Source organism: Vidua macroura, chromosome 1 (genome assembly GCF_024509145.1).
Source record: "Vidua macroura isolate BioBank_ID:100142 chromosome 1, ASM2450914v1, whole genome shotgun sequence".
Classification (NCBI taxonomy): Eukaryota; Metazoa; Chordata; class Aves; order Passeriformes; family Viduidae; genus Vidua; species Vidua macroura.
The window spans coordinates 150,271,475-150,283,994 of record NC_071571.1 but is presented as its reverse complement, the minus strand read 5'-3'; the positions used below and the strand labels follow the sequence as shown (position 1 = coordinate 150,283,994).

At 42.8% G+C, this 12,520-nt stretch overlaps 1 protein-coding gene across 1 annotated transcript in view; it reads left to right on the top strand.

Annotated features, from left to right (window-relative positions):
- Window positions 1-208: 208 nt before the first annotated feature.
- The window catches only part of SLC45A4 (solute carrier family 45 member 4), a 62,078-nt gene continuing 49,766 nt past the window's right edge, over window positions 209-12,520 (top strand). Inside the window, exon 1 of the mRNA XM_053974624.1 lies at window positions 209-312. The gene's annotated coding sequence lies outside the window, so the exon portion shown is untranslated. The remainder of the gene's footprint in view (window positions 313-12,520) is intronic.

The following is a 12,520-nucleotide window of genomic DNA, read 5'->3' as shown; positions in this document are numbered from 1 at the left end:
CGAGGACGCCACGCCTCTTGATACATATTCACACCCCACTCCTCACGTACCCCCGGGAGGCCACGCCCCTCTCGCTGCATATTCATGACCCCGGGGGCGGGAGGGGGCGGAAGCGGAAGCGGAAGCGGGTGCCGGTTCCCGAGGACCCGGTATAAAGCGGCCGCCGCTGCCCGGTGCCGCCGCGCTCGCGCCGCCGTCAGTGACCTCGTCCCTTCCCTCCCTCATTCCCCCCCGCCCGCCCCGGCGCCGCCGCCGCCTCCCCCCTCCGCCGCACGGAGCAGGTCCCGGGTGCTGGGGGAGACCCGGGGGCAGGTAAGGGGGGCGGCGGGAGCTGGGGCTGTGAGGGGTGTCTGGAGTGAGGACGGCGTGTGGAGGCGAGGGGCGGCTGAGGAGCTGTGGGGTGACGGGGATGAGGGGCTGGGGAAGGCGAGGAAGGGTTTTGGGTGAGGGGGCTGAGGGGCTGGGGAAGGCGAGGAAGGGTTTAGAGTGAGAAGGTCGTGAGAGTAAGGGAGGTGAGGGGCTCGTGAAGGTGAGGAAAGGTTTGGGGTGAGGGAGATGAGGGGCTGGTAAAGGTGAGAAGGGCTTGGGGGGAGAAGGTCGTGAGGGGCTGGTGAAGATGAGAAAGGTTTGGAGTTAGGGGCTGAGAAGCCTTTTGGGTGAAGAAGTTATGGGACTGGAAAGGTGAGAGGGTTGAGGAGCTTTGGGATGTAAGTGTATGAAGTCGTGCAGATGGGAAGGCAATGAGGATCTTGGGGGTGAGGGACCTGTTAGGCTGCAGAGGTGGAAATTGGAAATGCCATGTGCTGTGGTGAGAAATTGGGTCAAAGGAGATACGGGGCTACAGAGGCTGGGAAGGGATGAGGAATGAATAGAGGAATGAGTAAGGAGAGACTTGTTTGGGGTGTCTGAGATAGCCATCTCATTCTCAATGAAAATTCATTAAGTGCCCCTTTAGGACTGTGTTGGGTGGAGACTGCGCTGGAAGAGGACTTAACAAAGGGACCAAAGATGTCAATTAGTGTACCTTTTCAGACTGTTAAACTTCAGTAGTCTTCCATTTGAATAATTCCACACTTAATCTGTCACCTGATCTCAACGCTTTATCACAAAACAATTGAGTCTCTCCTTGCCTGATATGATGGTGGGAGTGTACTGGGGGAAGAAATTTACTTCCAACTTTGCTCTTAAACCTCCATGAGTGCAGCAGTTTTCCTTAAGATCATGTTATCAGTGATCTGCAACTCTTAACATGCCTTAATTTAGCACCTTTAGCAGGTGCAGAAACTCTGCTTGACCTTGAAAAATACTCTCTATCCATGGGGCAGTTTTCTGTTGGAGTGCTTTGCCTTCAGTATTCTCTAGGTATGAGAGGGGAAAAAGGAGGGGAGGAAAAGATTTTGCCGAGGCTCTGACTTGGCATTGGGTGCGGGGAGCGAATCAATGTTGCTGGAGCCTGGCTAATTCAGGAACTTAAAAATGGGAAAGGATAGGAAAGATATTGCAGGATATTGAATGTTAGACAGGGGAGATGTTTTCTCCTTCAGGAAAAGAAATGTTACAAGAATTGGATCTGCAAGGAGAGGCAGCACTAGGTACAGAGCACAGACAAATAAGTGCACCATTATGAGGATCCGTGGGAAGGAATTGCACTGTTACAGCATGTATCCTCTCTGCTCTGCAAAAACTGCTCCAGTGTGAGCTGCATCATGTTCCGCTGCTGTGATCAGACAGTGCTACTAAAATATTTAATGAAGTATGGCTTGAGCAGGTGCTTGAGATCAAAGAGCGAGCTCTGGTGAATACTTTCTGAATCCCTCCCCGAGTCAGGCTTTTTGATAAATATCTAGCAGAGGGGGGTTCCTGATGTGATTGTACTGCTGTGGCTTGTGTGACTTCTTCCCTCCTACCAGTACTGTGAAAGATAAGGTCTTCCTTGCTTGGTTTGTTTAGTGATTATACTGGATTGGTGAAATGTTCAACATGCCTAATTTTTCCCTTCCTAAATAAGGGAAGAGGTTTCAGACAAGAGATTAAACTATTTACTTGACACTTTGGCTATAAATGCTTACAGAAGTGCTTTTTACTGTAAGTTTGAAAAGCTGACACTACCTTAAACTCTTAAAGATGCATCCAGTAGTCTCTGATGCATCCAAAAACATCTGTGAGTTCCTGTTTATGTCAAAGGTAGTGGCAGCTGCTGTCTTGGAAGTGAGAGCTTCATTCCTCTATTAATGAGATTAAATTGAATGCTTAAGGGAGTTTTCATGACAAAATAACAATTTCCATGATGTAATGGGTGGGATCAGTGGAACAACTTCTATTTTAGTTAGCTATTTGTAGTGTCAAAGGCCGGTTTACATGGGTTGGCTTGTGCCTCTGAGCAAGTAAATGATAGCTGTTCCTGTGTTCAATTATGTATGACTGAGGCATCTTCAGCAAAAGGAAAATGCGTGGTTCTAGAGATAAACCCTCCTGTGTAACTGTGGGTTAACTCCCGCAGGAGAGACTGCTGCTCTCTGGGATCTGTTGCTGAGAAAGGAATGAGCAGTATCTGCTGACGTGATCTTGCTTGGATGCTGTGGGGACTGCCTGCAATCGAGGGCAATCCTCTCCCTCCAAGCTGAAATGTACCAAAAAAAAAAATCAGTCTGTTTTAAATACAGTTGTATTGTGCTGCCTTGCACTGCCAAGGGAGGTTGTTTTCTGCTGGAGGTGTCCTTAGTTAGTCTTGAGAAGATGACAGGAACATTGACTGATAGCTGGTGAACCTGCTGCTCGTACTGTCTTGTGTTACAACAAAGCTCAAGAAGTGCAGCTTTGTTCATGTGCCTTTTCAGTGGGGCAGCACAAGTGGAATATTTTTGTGGCTTCCAGTGAAGCGTGGTGTAACTCTTGACTGAAACAATGCACATGCTTGTACATCTAAGTGCATGTGACCTTAAGTTTTCACACTGAAGCAAGTGTTGAGCCTGTTTGAGGAGCTTTCTGAAGTAACTGTCTTGATTCCTTCAGGTGGAAATCCAGGTTCTGAGAGAGCAGGCTGAAGCTGGACCTGTCTCACAGGGCTGTGACTCCCCAGGTTAATTACCTCTAAACTAACTCCAGTCCTGGATTCTCTGGCAGCTAGAAAGTTAAGACTTGGTAATACAATGTTGCTCTGCTTGTATGCTGAGGCAGGAATGCATGGACTCTGCCTCTATCCCTGGATAAACTTAAATGGATCATTTATAAAAGCAGAGAGAATATTAGCATTGGATGGTACCTGCAGAGTAATTCACCAGTGAACCTGCATCTAATGTTTGAAAAACTTTCTTGCAATCAAAATATGTTGTCAACTGAGCAGCTTAGAAAAGATGTTGAAGCTTTAGGGGGTCATGAATTCCTGGGTGGGAAGATGATGGCTGGAACGACTAGTGCCTGCAGTCGTGAACACAGCTGCATGTAACACTTGAGGACTTTCAGCAGACACTGATTTAAGCTATAAACAGTTCCTTTACACAAAAGTATTTGATCTTGTCTAGCTTAGTCTGTAAACTCTGCTTGTGATGCACCACTTATTTGAGCACTTTATGACTTCCAGCATCAATTCCTAGAGTAGAAAGCCAGTTCCACTAGCAGAATGTGGGCACTGCTACTTGCATGTTGAGCAAAAGCAGTGAAATCCTTCACACTGCCTATCACAAGAAGCTCGAGCTGGCAGTTGCTCTTGAGCTTAACTTGTGGTTTGTAACTCCTCTGCCCCTCTAACAACATAAGCCATCCTAAAATAATTTCATCAAATGATCAAGCAGTATCTGTTGAGCAACAGTGTGTGTGTGCTGGTGTCATGTTTGACATGAAAACAAGCTTCACTTGCCCTTCAAACTGACAGCAATGCTATAGGCTACTTTTAATAGTATAAAAGCATGCTGAACAGAGGCAAAGCTAATGGAGCTTTCCACCTGCTCTGCCAGGAGAACCCTGTGGAAGTGACAAGGCTGTTGTGATGGAGGAGGAAGCTTTAGCAGCTTGGAGAGTAATGAGTAACATGAAGAACTGTTTGTGCTGTGTTTTAGTTTTGCAAGGGTCACTCCCATGACCTTTATATCTGTAATACTTGCAAGATCCCAGGCTGTGACCTATTCCAACTATAGGCATAAGATTCACCAAAACTCCAACAGAACAGGCTTGTGTGCAGTTGTTTCCCTTAGAGATTGGTTAACTGATCTGAAAGCTATTCTGTGTGAGCTCATGGTCTTCAGCTTAGTGTCAGCCTTTCTGAACACTTTGATTCTGCAATAGTCCATTGACTTGGGGATTACAGAGTGCAGAGGGCATTGCTTAGCTTAATATACCAATACTAAACTGACATGAGTGAAACAACACTTTTCCTAAGCAGAGCATTACACCTGCCTAGTAATGGCTGTATCAAGTCCAATAAACTTGCTAGCTGTTGTGTGTTTAAGGCTCCATGCAAAACCAGAAAACAATCCCGTTGTCAAAGTTGAAGCAGAATGCTGTCAGGATGAGTGGTGTATGTGTAGCTTGACAGCTGATGTTTCAACCTGAGAGTCACCTTTCAGACAGGAGATCCTGGGCAGCCCAGAAACCAAGCATGGAAGCAGACATGGTTAAGCTGTGGAGTGTTGTGAACTAGGGACTGCATGCTTTCAGTGAGCTGCTGCTGTCAGGTGACTGTTACGGTCAGCAGCTTATCAGTTACCCACACATCTTGCAGTTGGGTCACAGCCCTGCCCAGAGAAACTACCCAAAAACTTCCACTGGTAAACAGATATTATATCCTGCATTTGGGACTGTCAGGGGCTCTTGTATCCAAGCACTGAGTAATTACTGCTTTTCTAAATAAACTGGTTACTCTTTAGTGTGGTAAAGAAGCATAATATTCCTCCAAGTGACACAAGGTACTCTGCATGCAAAAGAGCTGATTTCCTGCTATGAAATCTAGGCCTCCAATAGAGTTGCCCAAGACTGAATTTGCCTTGAGTGAAAAGCTGGGCTTTGGGCATCTCAGTGATGGGTTCAGAGCACTGCAGTGTCTGAGCCATGGAGTGGTTTGTGCTGTGACCTAACTGGCACATGGTGGCTATTAACTAAAGCCCCTTCTTGCTGGTACTTCCAACAAGTGCTGTGCAGTCATTTAGACTGCAGCTGGCATATGGCTTTGTAACAACTCAGGACAAGCAGCCAGGTTTCCTCATCAAACTTGCTCTTGGCAAGTGCCTCTGGCAAGCATCAGGACACAAGGCTTTTGTTGGGTAATGATTGGGTTTGGCTTAAGAGCTGCTCCTGACCCTGGTTTGGCTCTTGCTGGCATGTATTCTGCTCAAAACATGAATCTCAATCTATAGATGATGGAAAGTTGGTCTCTATAATGTGGACCACTACCAAAACTTAAGACCCATTTAAAGATGGGGAAGACTTGATTTCCAGGACTCCCATTTATGGAGGATAAAGACTATTAAACTTCAGCTTTAGGAGACCTGGCTGGCCTGACACTTCAGGCTTGACTCAATCTCTTTTGCAGTGTTATATGAAGACTGACTAATCTGGTGGCCTGAGGTGTTCTGGGAGGGGACTGAGACATACTTTCCTTGCACGACTGAAATTGTCAGTCAATAGCTGCTGCTCATGTAGCAAGGCACAAAAGGGTAGGAGATAAAGCTTAGTCCTAAGAGTAAGCCAAAGATACTTTTAAGAAAATTCTAGTGTGTAAGTGGCAGCAGGAAGGTGTTACCCTGAATTGTTTTGCTGAACTCTGTTTCGAGTGGATTTTGTCAGTATTCTGGGGAGAGAAGGTTGGTTCTCTCAGCAGAGTGGAGAGAGGACCTAGTTTCCTCATCTTGTTTTAAATGAGAGCTCTAATGTTTTTGTAACTGAAATTGAAACCAGTGTTATGCTGACCCTGCATATTTTCTATCCTCTGCTGGCTGGCCTGGACTACTTCTGCATGCAGTGTAGTTCATTTATTTTGGAGACTTGAAAACAAGCCATTATCACCCTTCAGTGCCAGATAAATAAATGATCTAACTGGGGGCCGAACCCGGTGTTCTTTTACAAAAGCACAACTGCATGTCACTCTTATCTTCTGCATTCTGCCCTTGCATATATGATCAATCTTTCTGGACCCCATCCAGAAACCAGTGGCTTAACCCAACAAGCGATGACTGCAGAGCAGTCAGATTTCTGTGCCACTTAATTTCCTATCATCACTTACACACAGCAAATGGTCTTTCAGAATACATTTAAATGAGCACTGTTTAGCCTACAACTTTCTTATCAATCACATGGAAGTACAAATAACAGAAACAGGAGTCAACTCTTAAGTCGTCTTGATGCTGGATCTGTGCTTCCAGGTAACTTTAGGGGGTTGATTTTTTGTTAGGTCTTTTTTTTGGGGGGGGGGGTGGGGGGGGGATGAAGGCAGAGTAAAAAATACTCCTTCCATTTTATGAGGGGAATATCTGAGCAAGTACACTGGCCTGAGCAGTCTGGCTCCGGGTACTCCCAGAGGAGTGATTTGACAGTCTGAACTATTGCTCCTTAGAGTAGTGTGGCTGGCCAGCTAACTCCCAAGAGTTCAAAAAATAACCCAAAACAAATGCACAGCTTGCTTTAACACCAGCACTTCTAGTGCACATCCCGTTTGCTGTCTGATTCGTATCTGGGGGAATCAGTTTGTGATGTAGGCTTGTTCTTTTTCTTGGCTCTTGTTCTGCTTCTAACTTTGGTGTAGAGGGAAAAGGCTTCCACTTCTCAGTGCACAGGTACCCTAATTGTTTCCAACATCATAGCACTTCCACCTCTCTAAAAGTCAAATTCCCTTAGATGAACTGAAAAAAGAGAGTGAATGGGCAGTTACCTATTCCATTCATGTCCCTACAATCATTTCTGGCCTTACAGTTGGAACTTTTTCTGCTGCTTTGTTTTCAAATCACCTTTCCATTTTGTCATCTTCCAGGTACAGTCTATTCAAAACTCTCATTATGCAGCTGCATAGCAGATCTTTCAGTCTACTGAAGAAATGGAATTGAATCAGATGAGGTGTGTCCCCTTCCAGACAACTGCTTTGGAATAGTTTGTGTGACAGTTAAGGGTGCCAGTTGAAAATAAGCCTTTTGACCCTACAGCACTAGTGGGATCTCTAATCTTCTTTGTATGCATATGACCGGGACACTACCACAGCTGTTCAGTTGTGTAGTAGCCCCCAATTAAGCTGTATAGAAAAGGGTTTGGATTCTCATACAGTGAATTTTGTGCTAACATCAGATGCCTGTGTGTCTAGTGAGTTTGGTATTATATTGTTAGTAAGTCTTTTACTGGTTAGGAACAGCAGGGTATATTTGTGGACAAGTAATAGTCTTGGTGTGATGACTTAAGATAAAGCCTCACTACTCTGTCCCAGGGTATTCTTAGCCTGTTCATGGCTAGATCTCTGTAACATCACTTTGTCAATGTAAAACCTAATGAGTCTCAGGGATGTACAGAATAAACTTTACTCTGCTCCTTGAGCAATTTCACTGCATCACCCTACCTCTTCGTGGTAAAGATACACATAAACAAAAAAGCTCCAGTGCTCAATTACTGCAAGCTACGAAACATGTACATTCATCAGACTACAGACTTCCAGTTCATTCCAGCAGCCCAACACTGCATGGCATTTCCCTCAACTGCACTTAGTAGTTTTCTCTTCCTCATTAACTATGCTCCTAAATTAACACGTTCTAAGAGATCAGTTCCAGTTCTTTGTTAAGGCTGGTTACTGAATAACTGGTTGTAATTAATGCCTGAATTTATCACTGGTACAATACTGGCTACACTGTTCCCTGTGCTTCAGCCTCTTTAAGAAGCTCTTTGTCAATAGACTCCCTGTCTGGGTGATTCTGTGAGGAGTCTGTGTATTGCTGAGTATCTCACTTGCAGGATCCTCCAATGAACCTGGTAAGTTGCCCTGATTGTAGATCACAGCCTCATTCTGTCTGTTTGGAACTTAGTAACTGATGTGTTCTTGATGGCCTTTTCTGACCTTTGAAGTTTTAGGGGCTACCCACTGACAAAGCCACGCTGCTAAGTGGTCCATGGTCAAACATCACTACCAGAGAAAGCTTTCAGTCCCTACATGCAATTATTGTATTGACTGGAGATACATATATATATACACACACACCATAGGTTACAAAACACAAATTCTTTAAGTAGGGAATAAGATTTCAGCTTTACATGCAGAAATTGCTGCTGTCGAAATTATTTGGAGATCTTGCCCTAGAAAATGGGATAAGAAAGTTCCTGCAGTTCTGTGCTTCAGGCATTCACAGTAAAATTGCTTTCTCTGTGAAAAAAATAGTATGAAATAGAGATGTTGGTAGTGGTTCTCGAAGCTTTAATACTAAAGGTATGTTTTCTAATACAGGCACGTGTTTGAATACTTCAGCTCTGTATTTATAATACCTTCACTATGCACTATCCTCTCCTTGCATCTAAATGAATGTGGTCAGGGTGGAAGTACTGTGCAAATGAAAGCAACATTTGGTTTATCTCCAGTAGCAGCATTCAGTTCATTAATATTGCATTTCCCTGTAACTTAGTGGAAGCCTGCCTGTGTCAAAATATTAAATAAAAATGGATTCCTTATTTTTGCATTAATGACTGTCCAGCATAATTTTTAATTCTTACCTGATGCAGTTATGCTCATGCCATTATAATACTTCATTTTCTTACTCACTGTTGATGTAGGGATTAAATAACTTCCTTTCTCATTGTCTGGGTAATAGTCATATCTTTTCAGAGAATGAGAATAACAAGAACACTGGCCAATTCTTGGCTTTCACCAGAGAAATTTTTAAAATGTTGGACTGGACTGAGAGGAAAGCAGGAAGTCAAGGCTGGAAACTTCTCTACTCCATTCTATCTGATAAAGCAAGCAAGAGCCCAGAATTTTCCTTCATTAATTTGTTGGCCTCACAGGATAAACTGGAGCTCAAAGTTGCTTGATGTGAGCAGTAGAGACTAAAGCTACACAAGTCTGTCTTTTTGCATCTGAAAGGGCTTAGGCTTGTAATAATGCTGTGGCCCTTCCAGCCTTGCAGGGAATAATGAAAATACAGCAGGCTTACATGAGCAATGAATACATCTTACATTGTTTATACATGGGCTTGTAATTTCATGTTAGATCTTCACTCCCTTCTAAGACTTCTAAGAAGTTTAGTCGCAGAATTAAACTGTAGATCGTGCAGCAAAAGCCTGAAAGTCTGATAAGCTTTTTTTTATGAGGTAGGTGGGGGGTTTCACTCCCAGCATATGTGGGGAGGATGTATCCAAAGTGACAGACAGGTGCCACTGCTCACAGACTGGTGGGATTCAGCTGTGGCTGCAACATTGAACTGCCAGTGCTTCTGAAATAGTTTAATCTCAGCAAATGGTTGTCAGGCTTGCTTCTCATGGTAGGGAGTGTTTAATAAAAAGCATATGAGAAGGCACATATATGTGTGCAGTTTGTTTTCTGTTCAGCAAAGAAATCTGGGACCAAGCCTCTCAGGATCCTACCCAGATGGCTGATTTAGCCCATGTGTCATAAAGTAAACTAGAGTCTGTTTTGATTACACCGTTCTTCAGAAGGAATTCACTTTTCATACCTGGGGAATTTGTCTATGCTAATTTCAGTTCCACGTTTTGAAGGCTGAGTTTTGCTTTCCTTGCCAATGAAAGTTTAAGCCTGGTTGATGCTCATTGTAAGGTGACAAGTATTCTTTCATTGGGTAAAATACAGAATACAGCTGCACATTTTATATTCATTGTGTTTTTCCAGTCTTCATGTATGAGTGGTGAGCAAGGGCACACAAAGTCCTCAGAGGAAGATGAAAAAGCTTTCGTAGCAAAAACTTGTTTGAGTTATGCACACTGCTGTTCACATTTCTACAGATAAGTAGGAAGAATTTTACAGGCACCATGTGAACTCTTTTCCTGCAGGTTTTATTTTTTCCTGATAAACTAAGACATTGTTATCCCCTAACTCTCTATCCAAATTAAGTTAATGTAAACTGACTGCAGCTTGATTGAAAACCAGAATACAAGTTAAGGATAGTAATGTGTCACATCATGGCTGTTTTAATGTGGAACTGAAACTTAAATTTAAATATCTTTTGGCTTAAAAGGAAAGGTTTCAAACAAAATGGAAGTGACCTTTTGAATTATGCCTGTTTTACTATATGATCGCATGTACTTCTCCAGAGAAGTCTGTGGGTCAAAAGTCTGCCCATGTGTTCTGCAGAAATCTTTATACAGAGGTAGTACATTGAACTTTGAAATTTGTTAGTGGAAGAATAAAAACTTAACAGGATGATAAATGGATTTCACTTAACAGGGATGTGGTAGCCCTGTTTTATCTGTTAAATCTTGACGGCTGTACTAAGCAACATTAAATTATTTCAAATCTATTTAGGCTCTTAAAACCTAAAACAGTTAGGGATATATTATGGTTAACTGATGATTGCTTTAATCAAATCTTATTCCTCCTGAAAATCTGTCAGGTGATTCTTCAAACAATAAAAACATTAGTTTATTGCATATGCAGGTCCTGTAATTGAAAAAGTAAAATGACTAAGCACAATGTTCTCAGTAAAGCCACCAAAATAAAATACAGCTCAGACGGGCAAGCCATGCATTTCATTAAAATAAGGTTCAGTGACCATGCAATTTATCACCCTAAGGGCTTCCTCACTCTGACAAGTGACTAACGTGTAAAATGTCAAATATCTCTGTACTGACCAGTAACTTGCAATAACTTTAGGATTTTGTTAGTCAAATGCTAGATGTACTTTCCTGTTCACAAGCTACAAGAAATGAATAGTTTTCTTCCTCAGCTTCCTGTGTTAGTGCTGAAGACTCACACCTACACACGCAGCACATGCAAATGTCTGTGCCTTTGTGGGCTCTGGGAGATGGGAAACTGTGCTCACAGTGAAGATGAAAGAATGGCAGGGAGCAACCTCAGCTTGTAGAGCCATGAGAAGTTGATCCATCAGTGGGGCAAGGAAGGAGTGAACCTGCTGGTTGTCCTCCCAATGATGGATAAGAGAACTTCTGTTACCCATTGCATCTAGTAAATATTCTCTAATTCTGTTACAACTCGGGCCAATCATTACTTTCCTGATGGAGAGATCACATCACGTTGTTCTTTCAACAGCTTCTACATTTGAAACCCTCTGTCAGGACTTTGTTTAGAAATAATCTCATGCCCTTCAGACCTTGTAGTCATGTCTTCTGGTTCCTGTCCTTTTGATTATTTCCTCTCTGTTTTTTCTGCTTGGCTCAATTTAATGTACAGCATGCTTTGCTCACTGAAGTGTTTGGCTTGAATGTTGTTGTGCTTGATGAGGAATCATTTGTCATATGAGGTGATCCTCACCTCTAAAAGAACATTAGGACAAAAGTGAGAATATCTCCTTTCAACAGGACGTACTGACTTGAGTTGTGCTTCTTTGCTGGAATCCACAGGTCTTCCTAAAGAATGTGCAATCCCTTCTCTAAACCACTATCAGGAAGCAGTGTTTGAATAAATATTTGTTAGGTTTTTGGTTTTTTTCACACTATGCTTTTGAATCCTTACAGAGAGATCCCTGTTCAGTAAACCTGATCTCAATGCATGGGCTGATAATATTTTTGGACCAACACTAGAAAGCTCCTGAACCCTTCTTGGGAATACTGGTTTGGAATACTCCAGCTACTCTTCACAGCAAAATTTGTGGAAGCTGTTGTAATGTCCTCTGAGTGTCCCACCCACTTTAGTGATGGTTTCATCAGACAGGGGTGCATGGCACATCCTACTGCTTATTAATAAGACTTGTGAAATCCTACATGATTGCTAATTTATTAAAACCTTCAAGTGTTTCAGAGTCGGATTTCCCTGGAAGACTTCCAGAGTGACCCAATTCAGGCAATTCTACTTGTCTAGAATCAGTTCTAAAATCTCTTCCTTGAACCAGAGGCCTATGACAAGCTATCCAATATGCTAAAGTACTTACACAAGGCTTTTAGAAATTCTAGGCGAAGTTCATGTCACCAGGATAACTGCCAGTTGCCCAAAACCTTATTCACTTCATATTTTTGGTTTGCTTGCTCTTAACAGCTGTATACTTCAAGCAGGTGTAGCACTTCAAATACTTAGGACTATATGCATCCATTATATGAAGGTAACAACTTCTTGTCTGCTTTTCAAGGACTTGGGGTGGTAGAGTTGAATGGCAAGTCTATTAATTTCAACAAAACATTACTTATAAGCACCTTGCAGACAATGAGACAGCAAAATAGTTCAGGAATGAGTGTCATATCCCTTATCAATTTCACGTGTGATAAATGGCTTTAGCTGGTTGTGATGTTAGAGAAAGGAATCTCTAAGTGTTAACTATCTTAATTGGAACTGGGGTGGAAGCCAAGCCACTATCTTGTACCAGAATAAACTGATAAGAGAAAGTATTCAGTTAAAAGTAGAGCAGTTGTTTAAAGAAATAGTCTGAAGATGTAAAAC